The 16,286-nt window shown below is 43.0% G+C and overlaps 1 protein-coding gene and 1 long non-coding RNA gene across 2 annotated transcripts in view; both read right to left on the bottom strand.

The window, feature by feature from the left end:
• The window catches only part of ASIP (agouti signaling protein), a gene marked incomplete at its 3' end in the record, with an annotated part of 94,116 nt that extends 88,382 nt beyond the window's left edge, over positions 1–5,734 (bottom strand). Inside the window, exons 1-3 of the mRNA XM_082858214.1 lie at positions 5,686–5,734; positions 4,219–4,300; positions 2,843–2,889 (exon numbers count right to left, since the gene is read on the bottom strand). The remainder of the gene's footprint in view (positions 1–2,842; positions 2,890–4,218; positions 4,301–5,685) is intronic.
• Positions 5,735–16,137: 10,403 nt separating this feature from the next.
• LOC309973784 overlaps positions 16,138–16,286 on the bottom strand; it is a 97,616-nt gene continuing 97,467 nt past the window's right edge. The window contains exon 4 of the long non-coding RNA XR_014326840.1: positions 16,138–16,282. This is a non-coding gene — a long non-coding RNA (uncharacterized lncRNA). The remainder of the gene's footprint in view (positions 16,283–16,286) is intronic.

Raw genomic sequence — 16,286 nt, 5'->3', positions numbered from 1 at the left:
AACTTGATTATGGTGTTAGAAGTCAGGTTAGTGGTTGCCCTTGGGAAGAAAGGGACTTAAAGAGGGCATGAGGGGGTTCTGGGTACTGGTAATGTCCTATTTCTAGATCTAGGTTTAGGTTTCCTGGGTGTGTTTATGTGGTGAAAATTCGTCAAGTTGAAGGTTTTTTTGTCTAATAGAAACAGAAAAACTTTCAATAACAACTTTACTTAAAAGAAAATAAAAGTGTGTCCAGACCATTCAGGATCCCAGTGAAGAGGGAGATCAAGATTTTAAAAATTAAGTAATCAAGTGACAAAGTCAGCTGTCACAACTGTCTCCCTCTGACCCCACTCCCTCTCCCCTAGCTAAGGCAGATACTTTCAGCTTTCATCTTATCCACAAGTAGGGGAAGCTAGTCTTTGTCTTCCCATTTTATGCACGGAAAGATGGCTGCCCTGAGCGGGTCAATGACTAGATTAAGGCCTCACAGGCTGTTAGAAGTAGATGCAGGACTAGAAACTGGTCTCCTAATTCCTATTCCTGAGCTTTGTGCACCAGGGCCTGCTGCTTCTGTGAATCAGGTCACCTGACCACACCGAAGCTCTAATCCGTGAATGCCTTCACTAGGGTCCAGTGAATTTTTCTCTGCGTCCCTAACTTACAGTGATGCTAAGGATGGGGATGGCCTCCTAATTTATTTCACAGTTGAACTAACTTAAAGCAGATACCTAGTCAGTCATCACTTCTCTGGAAGCAAATGTCAAAGGGTGCAACTACAGGACACAATGAGGCAATTTTAAATAACCACTTTTCCCTCTTCTAAAAGTCCAATTACTGACTGTATTGAATGAGGCCTGATGGCACTTGAGAGCAGAACAAACCAAGGAAAGAGTGAAACACATGGGATACTGTCTGCAGTGACTATTTCTAAACAAATGAAAGAGTCACACTTCTCATCTTTTAAATAAGATTTAAATTGTGGTTTTAGAATGTTTTGAATTTAGTACTTTTGCTCCAATCTGATTCTTCTTAAAAACACCTGAATATAAAGAAAGAATCTGTAAGCACGGGTTTCGGGAACAGATGTAGACAGAACTGGTGTCTGTCTAGCAGGCAATTTGTGGCTGTGTCCTACCTGTGCGCAGGCCATGAGAAGGGCTTATGGACCTCTCCCCCACTGCAATGCCCCCATTCGTCTTCTTTTTCCTCAAGAGAGCTGCCTTTTGAGCAAATGCAGACCTCTAGGAGATCTAAGGACTACTTTGGCCCCAAGACCCAGCTGCATAGGTATTCAAATTGGATACAGACTTTAGCTTTACAGTTCTTTCCAATTTTCTCCCCAAAATCTGAATAAATGTTCCCTACCCAACTGAAGTCAGTTTTCTCTCAAGCCATGATCTATGTCTTTGTGCACATTCTCCCTGAACTATATTCTTTCTTATGTCAATCAAAGATGACGCTCTGCTACCCTCCACCATCCCCCAACCCCAACACATACACCGACATCTGATCTTTTTGGTTTCTATTTTCTATTTCTCTTCTGTAATAGCTCTTCTCTCTTTTTGACTAGTGTCCTGGCTCTTTTGTCCAACTTTGAACACTTGGGCTCCTTTGCTTCCTCATGCTGGACTGTAACTGCATCTTTGCTAGAATGCTTACCCATATGTAGAAGTGCTTGGAAGAGAGAAAGATTCATGGTGTAACCGAAAGATGGCAAGTTTTATGTTATTTTAACTTTTGATAATCCTTCAGACTGTCTTGAAGAACCAGAAACAGCCCTTTCCCAGATTGCATTCCAACCCCGAGCCACTTACACAAAATGAGGCTTACTGCACTAGACAGTAAAACTGCCAATTAAAATAATTGTCTTGAATTGTGTTATATATTTCCTTATATTCTTGAATATTCTCAGGGCTCCAAAGCAATTGAATCTGGTATGTGGTTTCCTAGACCCACAAGTCTATTTTTCAAAGCCTCAACCTAAGAGAGACTGAAACCAGACACTTCAACCACAATTTACTTCTTTTGAGGTAAAGATTGGTCTCCTTTCTACATCTGTCTGACAGGATGTTTGGGTGACCAAATCAAAAGGCTATAATGATCCCTCCATTCCTGCTAATTACCTTTGCATGGGGCCATCCTGCTGAGGGTCATGCCCAGAATGAAGCCATCAGTGTCAGTGCCCCGATCCTTAATGAGATCCCTGTGGTTTAAGCAGAGCAGATGCAGACACATGCCCTACCTTCAACATGAGTGAGAGTCTTTTCCTGCATTTTCAGAGCAGTTTGACCAAAGGAACTATTGTAACTTCATGCTTCCAGCGTATGGTTCCATTTCTCCCTGGATTTGTTCTTCATATTATGTGTTGTCGGTTCATTGCAACATGGCTGCTCCCTCCACGAAGGTTCTTCTCCTTTCCTACACGTATGTCAATAGAGCTCTGCATTTTGGTACAGTGAAAGGCACAAACCTGCAGGCTTCTCTTCTCTGGTACTATATCAGGTAACTGTACACAAGGCATGGGCAAGGGCCGGCTGCGTTTACAATAATTTGGGTGCTCAGATATAGGAAAATTCACACCCGAATAAGAAACTGTGATTACGAAACTTCAATTAGTGGAATGTACCAGGCAAAAATCATTTAGGCACCGAGGGCTTGGGGAAATTTTTACTATAGAAGAAACAAACAAAGTAGAAGAAAATGAGGAAGAGGAAGGAGGGGAGAGAAAGGAAAAAGAAGAGGAAGAAAAAGAGAAGAAGAAATTGAGCTCACAGATATCATACTAAGCATAGATATCGCACTGTACCAAAACACCCGCTGAGAAAGAGAAAGAGATTTCTTCTTCCCACACTGGGCTCACCTCGCGCTCTACAGGATACTGTTCCGGCAATCGTCAGTAGCAGCTTTCTGTGGTCAATAATAGATAATTCCAGATCAAAAGAAGGGTTCTGAAATCAAGATGTCGTTTTTTAGATCGATGGGCTCTCCAAGTGGAATCCAGGGATCTCTGGTGGGTTGGCAAAGATTCTTCCAATCGTTCTGTGGGTTGGGTCAGTATGCAAGGCACAGAAGTATGTTGGGTGGTTTGTTTTTTTTCCCTCTGAAACAATATTTTCCGCTGGGGATTTCAATCAAAACTTAAAAGCATCAAAACAAACATGTTTAAAGGGAGCTACAAATAATCACAGGGATTCAGCAAAAACAGCTCAAAAGTGGTTGTTTGTTTGTTTGCTGGCTTGTTTATTTAGTCTAGTAAATAGGTGAGACACTCTTGTTTTGCTCAAATAGTCTAAGGACTAAAAATTTTGAGACTCAACAGTCCAGATGAAAAGATGAACCTTGCAAAGCACCCGTCTTCGAGGGGAAGAAAGTCAGGTCCTTTCTCCTCTGAGTTTCCCATTTCCCAGTGTCATTTAGTTCCTGGTCCTCTCTCTCTGTACTGCTTTCTAGCTCAGTGCCCACAGCTCTGAAGTCAGAAGCAGCCATTGCCAAGGAGAGCCCTTCTCTGCTGCCATGGCTATCTTTGCTCAGGTTTCTCTTCCAGGGAGCGGGAGCTCAGGTGTGGGGTAAAGGAGGTGTCAATTGCAGCTGCAGCTTGGGAAGGTCTGTATTTCCTCATCCCATCCCACAGCAAGAGTTAACCCCAGGAGAGCCTGGGCTGCTGGAGGGGAGTTTTGTGAGCTATCTAATGACCCAATTGTTACCCATATATTGTAGCACAACAAAACTGTCAGGCCATCTAGGCTGCTCAGATGCCATGAGATAAAATTTAGTACTTATGTCTACGTCTGCCTTTCTGTCTCTAACAGAGCAATGTGTACATTCAGCTATTTGTTGGACCAATTTGCACAGTCATGGTTTCTTAGAAGAATTTCAAAACGGATGTGCTGCCTATACTGCAGGTAAACAGTGTGGGAGCCGTAAATTAGAATGGACTCAGAGGCCTGTAATTGGATTTTGCTGAAGTATTTGCAACACCATTTACCTATTCAGATAATTCTGTCACATGTACAAAGTGCTCTCAGATAACTCAGATGTCACCCTTAATTACTGAGATGCTGTTAGCCCTCTCAATCCTTTGGTGCAGACCCACTCAAGAATAAAGGAAGCAATGTTCTCACCTTGCTTGATAAGGTGAAAAGAACTTGTTCGCTCTTCGAATGTGATTGAAAAAAAAAAGAAAGAAAGAAAGAGGAAAAAACCAGTCCCAACATCTGAATGGAATTTATTACATACCTCTCTGGGACCCCCTGGTTCTTGAATGTTTCAGCTAAGGATTCCCTCTTCCAAAGTCTGCAGAAGCTCAAGGACCCGCAGCCTGTCAGAGAATGATACTTTGTTGCCAGTTACTGCAAGTTGGTTTAAATATGCTGTCAAGATGCTGTAGCTGTGATCAAACCCCTGGCAGGGGGAGGCGGGGCAGAACGTGCCACGTAAGCATGCTCCCGTGTTTCTGTGTGGACACCCAGTGGGAAGGATAGTTGCCACTTTTGGAGAAACTGAAGGTTCTCTACTGTATTACACGATATGCCAGCACTAGAATCTGCCTCATGCAGGTAAAGTCCACAAACTTACTCATGTCTTGAGGAGATCTATGTTTGGTTCCTATTATGGCTAATGTTTCTGGATTCCTTGGGTATCAAGAAAGAGGATCAGAGTATCAGAAGACCTGGTTTCAGCTCCGACTGCCGCTTACAAGCTCTAGGATTTTAAACTAATGTATCTGCTTTCTCTGAGCTTCGGTTTATCAGTACCATGGGTAAATAATATCCTCAATGGAGGTACTGGGGAATGAATTGAGATAATGATATGCAAAGTGCCTGGTGGTGTTCCACACACGTGAACTGTGTGTGAATCTGGGGGAGCACATTTTGGCAAACGACAACTCAGCCTTGAAAGAGGAAGACCCCATAATTATAATGGGAGCCCAGGGAAGGGCTTCAGTGACTGCTAATACCCTGATTTACTGCAACTTTTTGGAGGATATTTGTTCTTAAGTTGAAATGGCAGAACACGCACTGAACTGGAAGTTAGGCAATCAGTGTTCTAGTCTTGACTCTAGTAACAACAAAGCTAGATGAGTTTGGGCAAGTCATTTAATCTCTTTGTGTTTGTATGTATAATAGTGAGAGTCATACTTTCCCTTTCCAAAGTTTAGCATTATTGTGATGCTTAAATAAGATAGGGTCTATACAAAAATATGTAGAACATATTAAAATATAATTAATTTTGGTCAAAAGCTTCAAAACAATCCTATCAACCTATCAATGCCTAACACATTCTGGCACATGCGTCTGATACTTAATCCTATTTCTGTGGCTGATAAGAATGAGTTATAACTGGCAATGTCCTCACTGAATTCACCCAAATAGCCAGTCCCTTGCATTCTGTGTATAGCCCTTGAGGGGCAATGAGAAATAACATCAGGAAAGGAGCAAAGGCTGAACTCCAGCTTTTCTAAATTTCCTGCAAATGCATGGTTGGAGCTTCTAGAATGAGGGCTATGTCTTTGGTGGCTAGAATTGAGGGTCCTCTTTGAAGCCAAAGGGCTTCAGGAGATTGCTCCCTGTTTTGACTTAAGCATATAGTGGAGCAGGTCAGGAGGTCTGGGAGGCAGGGACAGTATCATCTTTGCAACTTTTTGAAGCTTAAGACAAAATCCCACCCTTAAATCCCTGATCACGCAACCTTGTAAACACTTACTTTCAACAGTAGCCAAGAAGGAGAACCATTCTATGAGATTTTTCATTTCCCTTCCCATCCAAGAAAATACCTGCAGAAGAAAGTTAGGAAAACTCATGTTTATTTGTTTTTGTTTTATTGTTTGCTTTTTCTTCCACGACCCAGCAGACTGCAGATCTGCCCTGGGTGAACAGATTATGGGAGAGGTTTATGGAGCAGGCTCTCAACTCTGAGGCACTGAGGCTCTATTCCTTTCTTATAGTAAAAGGTTACCTGGAATGTTCCTCCCATTTATGGGTCAGCCTGGGCCCTAAAACAAAGCCAGCTGCCCCAAACTCTTCTGCATGGACATGGAGACTTGTGGACATAGAGCTTTTCCCACAAATGCTGCCTTTTACAGGAAGCCACTGAAGTGATGGGCTGGGGTTGGGGAGCAGGGAGGCAGCAGGTGGACAGTGAGAATTAGGATTCAATTTTTCCTTGGGTGCCTTGGCCTTGGTCTGCAAAGCAGAAGACACTGTGAGGTATCCCAGTTCCAGGCATGCAGCACCTCCTCCCCAAAACTTGTTTAGTGTCCTTAAACAATCCCCACTCACATAGCAGTAAGAACAGGAACGCACTGGAACTAACAGAAGCCCTGGCATTTAAAGTCCTACAGCAGATCCAAATCCAGGCTTCATTAGAACCATGCAGTTTATCCTTTTAGAAGGAGTCATTAGCATGAATTTCGTTTTAATGCTTATGGATTCTATCTACCTCAGGAGCACCTTGGAAAAATCTAAGATAAATCTAAAAATCTAAGAAAAATCTTAGAGAACCTGTATCTAGTTAGATTCACAGTAAACAACTAGATAAAGGGCTGCTAGTTTAATATTTTTAAGGTGTGGGGTATGTCAGTTCATTAGAGATAAGAGTAAGTTGGGACAGTTTTCGTTTGGGGGGCATCTGGTCAGGAGGCCTTTAGGGGACCAGGATGTTCCAGGGAGTAGATAATCTCATTCTCTGGCCTTTATTGTTTGAAATTCTACCAATCTGGGTCTGAAGAGAGTGGAAATGGGCTATGAGTTCAAGGACAGGAGGGCCCTTAGGTAGGGGGGCCATACTTGTGAGTACAGGGCTGCCAGGATTGGGATAGGCACAACCCTCTTCTTCCCAAAACTTGTTTCCTGGCTGGCCCTCCTTCCTCTAGTTTTTCAGGCCCTGTGATCTTTACTGCAAAGCAAACCATGTGGTTTTGATTCTGGCTCCTGGCTTACTGAGAGTGTTTCATGTCTCCAGCGACAGGAAGCCCTCCAGCCTCTTTAAGCAGCTGCTCTGGTATCTAAGAGAGGAGGCTAGCTCTTTTGGACTCCCTCACCAGCTGGGCATGGCAGCTCAGTGGAGGGCAACACACAGTGTGGAGAAAGGATAACAAGAATGGCTGTAGGGGTGAGGAGACACTCCTGGGATTCACAGAAGTGGACTCCAGGCTCTCCCACTTGTGTGTACCTGTCCAAAGAACTGACTTTTTCCCCTTAATGCTGCCCCTGGGTTTCCATTTGAGTATTCCTGGAGAAGGAAGAGCAGCACCTAGTCTTTCTGGAAGTGATAGGGGAGGGAAGTCCCTTAAAAGGGACCACACAAAGCATCTAATCCCATGGATTGGTGCTTCAGTCAAATGAACTTCTGGTGAGTTTCAATGGGATTCACTGGAAGAAAATTCTGTGATTTGAGTGGTAGGGACAGTGGAGGTTAAGGGAAGTCAATCACTTCTCAGAAGGGATTGAAGCTACTCTATTGCGAAAGGGATGACAGTATACTGACAGGCTAATGAAAGTCTTGAAGCAATCATTTTGTTTATTTATATAATGCTTTATAATTTTCAGTCATTTCATCTTGTCTCTAGGCCTGTGCTCTTGATGACCTTTCCACTTGAAATATTTTTCTGCAGATCTCCATATGGCTTTCTCCTTCATATCCTCCAGATTTCAGTGTTTCCTTGTCAGAGAGGGCTCACCCGACTAATGTCTCTTCACTCCCTATCACATCACTTTATTTCCTTTCTATAACTCATCATTATTTGAAATTATTTTGTTCGTTTACTTGTTTTGGTCCAGTTATTCAACCATAATGTAAGCTCCATGAAAGTATCCCATCTATCTTGTTCACTGCTGTATCCTCAACGCCTAGAATAGTGCATGCAGAACAGCAGGTATTCAATAAATATGTGCTGAATGAGTGGAGTGGGTTGGGAGAGCTAGCCAAGAAAATCTAGGTAAAACTGGGATGAGATGCATATGGTCAGAAAGAACAGAAATGATCAGGAGAGGAAATTGAGACCAGTAATCAAAATTTCCTGAGAAGTGGAAATAGAAAATGAAAATAAAAGAACCACATTTTGCCTGATGTGTTGCAACTTTCATCAAATGCAACAAATGTTTGTTAAGTACTCCTACTCCTAGGTGGCAAGCATTACGCTAAGAGCTGTGAATACAAAGATGAATGAAGTCATAGGATGGGGAGAATGAATGAAGAGGAGGGGGAGAGGAAGTAACCTCAGGAGTTGCTCTTTCAAGCCATTCACTGAGTTCACTGATAAAGAGACACGTAAAAAACAGCTACATGAAAATGGGACAGACACTATCAGGAGTGTCAGTGCACTTCAATAAGGGGAACATATTAGTGGAAACTACAGAGCAGATGATATTTTATTTGGGCCTGAAGATAAGTAAAGAGTTCATCAGGCAGAGAGGAAGAAAAAAGTACTCCAGGCAAGGAAACAACATGAGCAAAGGCACGGAGGCATGAAAGTACTTATGCTTCGAAAACAGCAAGCAGACCAAATTGTTCCCTGTGACAAGAGTATAGTGTACATGGGGGAATGACTAGACGTGAGGCTAGAAACAGATGAAATGAAGTGGTGAAGGGCTGGCCTTATTATGGGCCACACTAAAGAATGTGATCTTAATCAAATCAGAACAACCTAGATTTTGTGAAATTCTTGGATCCTCATATGACCCCTGATTAATAGTGGTATGTTAGCAAATTCTCTCCATCTATAAAAAAAATCAATCAAAGGACTCTTGGCTTGATGCTCAGATGTCTCATTGTACAATACCTTACAGGTGTGACCTCAATACAGTCCAGCTGAGGGTCTGGGAGAAATGCTAGCCCAGGTTGCTGGGCTCCCCCACTCTCACCCAAGGTCAGGCTGAGACGCTGGTGTCCCACCAAGGGTCTCATCTAGCTAGGCTCAGGCTATATCCTGTGAATGAACTACGAGGGCTCTAGGTAGCTCTGCAAGGGGCAGATGCCAATGGACAAGCTAGGGTGAAACAAGCAAGGTATGCATCTAAGGTGCAAAATTTAAGGGGGTGTCAAAAATCTCAGTCATCAAAATAAGGATATTTTAATTAAATATTAAAAAATAAAAATGTATACAAAAAAATCAGTAATCAAGATTGCTCTCTTCTGTTATTCCATTATCCAGTTCATTATTCAAGGGTTAGATGTGGTCTTGGGGTAATTCTCTCATAGGTTCTTCAAACTCCTTCCAGAGATCAGGCCTAAATGAGGCCAGCCCCAGCGAATTGGAACGTGGGAGTACCAGCTCCATCCTCCCTAGTCAATCTGGGACCTACACAGAAGATGGGGGAGCCTAAGTTTGCTGCTTACTTTCAACCTGAAGCACTCCCCAGTCTGAAGCTGGAACATTATCAGTGTGGATCTCTACCTGCAGTATGGCCTACTGCCTCTTCCTGGAGCGGCTCCCTACTCTGGGAACAAAGTATGAGATAAGCAGTGCTTTAGTGTTTGACAGGCTAACCTGCTTGAGGAATTAACTTGCCTTATTTTCTGTGGTGTCAGCCATTTCTGTTCTTTGTGAAAGAATGAACTATTCCTATCTTGTACACTCGCCATCCCAAAAGAGTAACTGAGGGCCTTTTGTTCTGGAGATCAGGGCTTCATTCGCCTCAGAAAAGAAAAATAAAAGAAATCAACAGGCTTTTGTTTTTGAAATCAGCCCAGGTCTCAGAGGGGATACAGCTGTTTTGTCTGAGACAAAGAAGGGCTCTTAGGATTAGAGGAGGGCAGAGGAGAGAGAATGTCCTGAGCCTGGCTCTGAAAGGGATGGTGGTAAGGGGCACTGCAGTCTCCTTGAGCAGCCAGGTCCTGCTCCCACTCTCCTACAGACCCCTGGCACAGTAGGACCTTGAATGGGGATGACTTTGTGCTCAAAGAGGTGACCAAAGGCACTGCTATTATGGAGCCTCAGCAGAGGTCTCTATGCCCCAGTTAGGCCTAGAGAAAGGGTCCTAGAACAGACAGTTGTCACGGGCAAAGAGCTCCAAAGGCGGCAGGCACTAACTGAGAGACATTTCTGAAATACCTGCGAGCTCCTGAAAAGAGGACTAAGATTGGATTTTCCACCCACTGGTGGATGGGAGCCAAGGATATTTAATTTAGATAACTACAGAAATATGACATATTCACAACCTGTGTGTCATGGAACAGTGTTTAATGCCAGCCTTCACATTTTCCTTTAAAGTATTTAGGTTTCCTGGCTCAAATAACCCCCCAGCTTGATTTGTTTAACCCTGCCTCTCAGGAGTTGGAGGCTAGAAGTGTTCCAGGATACGGGTATGGGCATGCATGCTGCTCTGTGAGTGTGCCTCACACCTGAGCACCTATTCCGGTCAGCCTCATGTCAACTCAGTAGGAGCCTGAGTCAAAGTGGGAGGAAAGGGAACTAGGCCGAGTGGCACACAGACTGGGACTGCTCAGCGCTGGGACTCCCTAAGCCTTACTGTGAAGTCCATCCACAAGTCTGCACTGCCCCCAGGTGGCCACATCAGAGCTCTGGTTTGGGGAGAAGAATATCTGAGCTGTGTGTGTCTCAGTGGAACTCTTTGGAGACCCAGTAGTGGGGAGACAAGGGGAGAAGCCAAGACACTCCATCATCAAATTGGGTACTGGAACGTTTAAGGAATGCCTTTCTTCAATATCACTATGTAATTTTTCGTATAAACTTAAAATATATTCAGAGAAATCAATTCAGTTCACTACCTAAAATGTTCAGGGACTTAGGGCAAGAAGATGCTAGGTAACTGAGGTTAGCTAAAATAATTTTTCAGTTTTTACCATTGGAGACTTTTTTTAAAAGCTAAGATTAATTTTCTGACATTCAGTCAGTCAAACAATTATTGGGGGCTTAGTTTATGCCATGCACTCTACTAGAAATGGTGGATATAAAGACATTGTCTCTGCCTACAAAGAGCTTACAGTCCAGAAGAAGAGATAATATAATATAATTATAAAAATAAATAATAAATGAGCCTTGTGCATTGATAGAGGTATATATAAGATATGCCAGCACCTTATGGACCAGGGGATGGGGCTAGTCAGGGAAGGCTTCTCAGAAGAAGTGATATCTGAGCTGAACCTTAAATGATGAATAGGATTTAGCTATGTGGGGTTGGGGTGTTGACAACAGAAAGGGACCACATTTCAGACAGAAAGGCCAGTCAGTGATAGCAAATATGTGGAGGGAAATAAGGATGGGGGCAGGAAGGGCCCAAAGGTCAGGAGAAACAGACAGGGAGAGCCTTACATATATCAGATTAAGGAGCCTGGACCATATCCTGTGATGCTGCTGAAACATTTTAAATAGGAGAGACATATGGTCAGACTTAATTTACAAATATTGTGCTAGCAGAGGTATGGAGGGTGGATTGATGTGACATATCGGGAAACAAGAAGACCAGAGAAAATAATCAAGGTTAAAGCAGAATAATACAGGGGAAAGACAAATGAGCACCTGAATTAGTAAGTTTGGGAGAGAAGCAACAGACCTAAGGGCCTTGGATGCAAAGGGATGAGGGCAAAGCAAAAATCAAGGAAGGCTCTCTAGCGTCTAGCTCAGGTGACTATGTGGCTGATGGTATCACCAATTAAATGCTAAATTCCGAAGGAAGAGAAGGGCTGAGTGAAGAAGCGGGTGAGTTCCGTTTACTCTACCATATCTGTGGGATACACTGAAATAGTTATCTAGGAATCTATTAGAAATAAAAACTAAAGTTCTGGGGAGAGATTTAAGCTAGACATGCAGACTTGGGTGTTACTGGTATATAGGTTATAATTAAAACCAGGGGAACAGATGAGGTCACCCAGGGAGAATGGGAATAGAGAAAAGGACAGAAATCCAAGGACTAAACTCTGGAATGGGTTAGGAAAGCTTTGGTCATATTGTCTTGTACATTTTTCTGGGACTTTGGAGTTTACCAATTGCTTTTATATCTCTTATCTTACTCAACTCTCATCTGAGGTGTTCTGTAAACTAACTGGTAAAGGCAGGTGTGATTGTGCTGATGCCAAGACTGCAATAGATCCAACCCACTGAATGAGCAGGAGGTGGGAGCCAGCAGTCCCCCCCTTATATCCTTCACAGAGGATATTCCCAGCTGTTGACTGAGAGCCCTAGGTTAGCGTGACCCAGTATGAATTCTTAAAAGGACTTGAAATCCTTGCCTAAACTTCTGGTGAAGAGCTTGGCCGGCCTGTGGCCTGCGTTGGAAGGGCTGTGGAGGAGCAGTGGCAGAGCTGACAGGAGCCTGCCTGCCTGCCTCTGTGGGTCCTGAAGACAGCAGTCCATTAGTCCCGCCTGACCAAGGGCCGCAGGCTAGGAGGAGAGGCATCCTTTCCAGAGACAGAAATAAGGCAGCAACAGAATTTTCTTCTCCCTGAATGCCTGTGGTCAGCAGGAGGCATTAAGGCTGGCCTGGGCCTGTAAGAAGGTCTGTATCGCAGAGGCAGATGGATAGTCTAAGCAGGATGCGGAAATGCCACACGCCAGCAGAGTAGAATCTGTTCTGAGGTTTGAACCTTGCAAAGAATAGTTCTTCCTCCTCTTTTAGACTTGAGGATATGGCTTTTGATAAGCGATTTTATTTATACTTGTGATGGTCCTGTCTCATTTTCATGTGGTGAAACCACTCCAAAGTAACTTCCCCTTGTAAAGGTCATTTACAGTAAGTGATGTGCTCCAGGTACATCTTGCACTGAAAACAAACCATCGAGGGACTTCCGTTACCTCTCCTATCTAAGAGCCTGGTACTCTAAGTTTGTATCCACTAGAGTATATTTTCTTGATTTTGCACAGATGATATGAGTGATGGATACATAAAGTCTGTACTAACTACTATTTATAAAATAAAATATGAGTCTCTCAAAGGCAGTTTGGAAAATTCAGGGCCCTCCTAAGAGATAAATGAAAACACCATCAGTAGACCTGCAACCCTGAGGAAGTCCATCTTAAAGTTACTAGGCCTGTGGACAGGGATGAAATGGGCAAACCTCAAGTACTTTGCCCTAGTCCAGAGCAGGGAATTGACTTTTTCTCTGAGAAGGAACTTTAGAGGCCAAAGGAAAACAAAGATTGAAAATAAATTCCTCTCCGAAAGGGTATAAACTTGCTGTGGAAAAGATTTCAGAAGTCTTCAGGCTAATGAATCATTCTCCCCAGACTAGTTTCATGCTGAGGCTCTGTGCCCAAATTCTAACAAAGAACCAGCTTCTGATGGTGGCTAGAATTATTCATTTATAACTCCCCTCCCCATTTGTGGATTATCAATGACAACGTCTAAATGAACAGTTGGTTCCCCTTTGTGCCTCATTCACCAATCTGTACATTCCCAAAGACTACCAATTTTTATTTTCAACCCAGGTTAAACATACTCAGGAACCTGATGCCAAGTGCCACTCCAAATCCCAAAGTTAAATATAAATGATTTGGGGCTTGTCTATTGTTTTAGAGAATTCCTGGCAAGCTCCCTACAGAAAAATGAAAGTTGACCTCATTAAAAAATCATGTCATAATCACTGGCCCATTTTCTTTCTAGTTTTGGTGATGATATCCTTATATCAGGAAAGCAGAATTAAATTGTCAGATTCCTGAAGCACTTCGCCTTTGGACTTACCTGTGGAAATTGCTGAGTGGGAAGGGTCAGTGAACTGGGGCTCCAGGATTTGGTTCAACTTTGGCAGCCTGACAGAAACCATCCCCTGCCTTCCCACTGCTTTTTATGCAGCCCTGAGCTGTTAATGACCATCAGCTGTGGGGCCACCCCTCTGATCGTTTTTGCCTGGCCTCCCGGATCTTCAGTTCTTTCAGGGTTACGGGGCTTCTATATTCTCCTGCTCCCTGGCTTCCTCTGCCTCAAGGATCTCCACCTCCCAGAGTGTTGCCAACTCAGCAGGAGTTTCCCTGGTGTGAGTTCTTTTGCTTTGTGGCAACTGAGCTCTCACATTTCTAATCTGGAATCACCCTGAAATTAAGGTGCAAAAAACTGAATTTTGGAGACCAAAGGGATTTAGTGAAATTGAATTTCAGGTATTGTCTAGGTCTTCTTGGAGTTGATCGTGCTGTGTGGGGGCCTTCTGTCCATGGCTTTGGAGCAGTTTGATAATTTGAAATATCACTTAGCCATGATAGGTCCCTGGTACAGCCAGGATCCAGCAGATTTCTGAACTAGGTCTCCATCCAGTGCCATTCTCGAAGTTGAATCAACACCACTTACAAGCGATGTGACCTTGGGCAAGTTATTTAACCTCTTTGGGCCTCAGTTTCCTCAGATGTAAAATGGGAGCAATGATACTCCAGAGTGTTAATATAAACTTATAAATGAGATTTTTGTGTAACACATGGTAGATGCTCAATGGATTTCAGTCCCTTAACCCTACCCTTTACATTTTAAAGGGAATCTATTCACCTGCCTCACCTCTTGCTTAGTAGGCGGGGTGAGGCTTGGGTTGGTACCTCTAGGAAAGATGTTGGGTAATAGGAAGTCACAGGGATTGGTCTCTCTTTCTCAGATCCTAGGTTACACTGGTAAGACCAATAGATCCTCTGTCTGAATTCAGCTCCACTTCAGAGAATGCTTGCAAGTTCATTTCTGGGAAAAGCCTGTTAGTAAGCAAGACCAGGACTCCTCATTAACATACTGCAGCCCAGAACCTTGGAGATGACAGTAATTTAATCTTACACTATAGGGTAGAATGTGCTAGGCCATATATCTGGATTTTGTATATGGCTGTCAAGAGCAGAAGTACTTGTCACAGAACATGACATTACCAGGTCCATAGTCTAGATAATTATTTGCACAACTCCCAACTCTTTGCAGCAGGAATCCTCTTATTCATGTTTATTTCCCTTAAGTACCAACCATATTGCATATTGAAATTGCTCATTAAATTGGATTAAATTAACTCAGTATCCCAGAGTATGACACTGAAGAAAAAGAAAGTAACTTAACACTGCTAGAGCACAAGATCTAGACTGACTAAAATAACCAGGAAGAAACCAAAGCTGAGCAGAATCTTTTCTATGTACCAGACTTTGCTCTATGTACCACATAACTTTTATCTGTGGACTTTCGCCATCTGTTAGAAAACAGTCATTTCACTCAAGAAGACTATCTTAGAAATATGTTGTTAGTAGTGTAACTGGCTAGAACAGTGGCTGGAATAGATAGTCTTGTTCCTGAAGCCATGCCTAGTTACCAGCAAGAGATAACCACCCCCCCCACCACCACCACCCCCACCCCCGACCACCACCAACCCCACCACCACCCCCCGACCCCTGGGATGTGTTAGGAAGACAGCAGTGTGTTACCAGTCATTCTGTGCTGCCTGGGAAGAGTGCTATTGCTTAGAATTTAACTTTCTCAGTCAATTATTACCTCCTCTTTGTTTTGTCCTCGATGTTTATAGAGTATTTGCTACTGTTAATTCATTAATTAAAATTCCCCTTTCCCTTAAGGCATAGTTTTGTTACTTTCCAGCTCATCATTAGTACTTTGTTTGTTTGTTTTGTTTTGTTTTTGAGTGAGAGCTGAAATGGAAGTGTTCTGAACTGGAGGAGAGAGGAGTAGAGAAAGTGATTTAATCTTAGAATGGATCGGGGTGTTAATAGACTGCTGATGAGGTTGTCTCCGCCACTAAATTTTAACTCCTGAGGGCAGAGACTGTGTCTTATTCGTTTGTGTATCCCCCTGCCTAGTGGAGTTCCATGGTGGCTGTTTAATAAATACTTACTGATTAATAAATGTGTCAAATATAACCAACGTTGCATAAAGTTATAGGTGTAAAATTGGTAGGATAGGTAATATGCACCAGAGAATCTCTGAAGAAGAAGAAATCACCTTGGGCCAGGATGGTCAAGGAAACTTCTGCGGAAGGAATAAGAAAGTTCCACGGAAGAATTTAACTCTCTGGACAGAGATGGGATAGAATGTGGAAAGGGTATGGGCTTCCAAATCACTTATACTCTGTGAACCTCAATTTCTCCTCTATCTAAACATTTATATTTAAAAAATGGGAATAGTAAACATATCATAAGAGTAAATGAGATAGCTATATAAAGTAATTAGTACAGAGTGTGATGCACACAAAAGAATTTTCTTCCCTTTGTAAGTTACCTTTCTTTTACTAGCCTGTATAGTCATCCCATTGGATTTGAAAGCTGTCCTGACAGTATTCTGGAGTCCATCGTGTCATTTCCTTCACCAACCAAAGAGCTTTCTAGACATCAGTGGAGATATTCCCCTGGTGGAAGATACTTCAGAGAGGCTTTGTTCCTTCTCTAA

This window comes from Leucopleurus acutus, assembly GCF_964270905.1.
Source record: "Leucopleurus acutus genome assembly, chromosome: 16".
NCBI lineage: Eukaryota > Metazoa > Chordata > Mammalia > Artiodactyla > Delphinidae > Leucopleurus > Leucopleurus acutus.
Note: the sequence above shows the minus strand (reverse complement) of the source record. Positions and strands in the feature narration are given on the sequence as shown.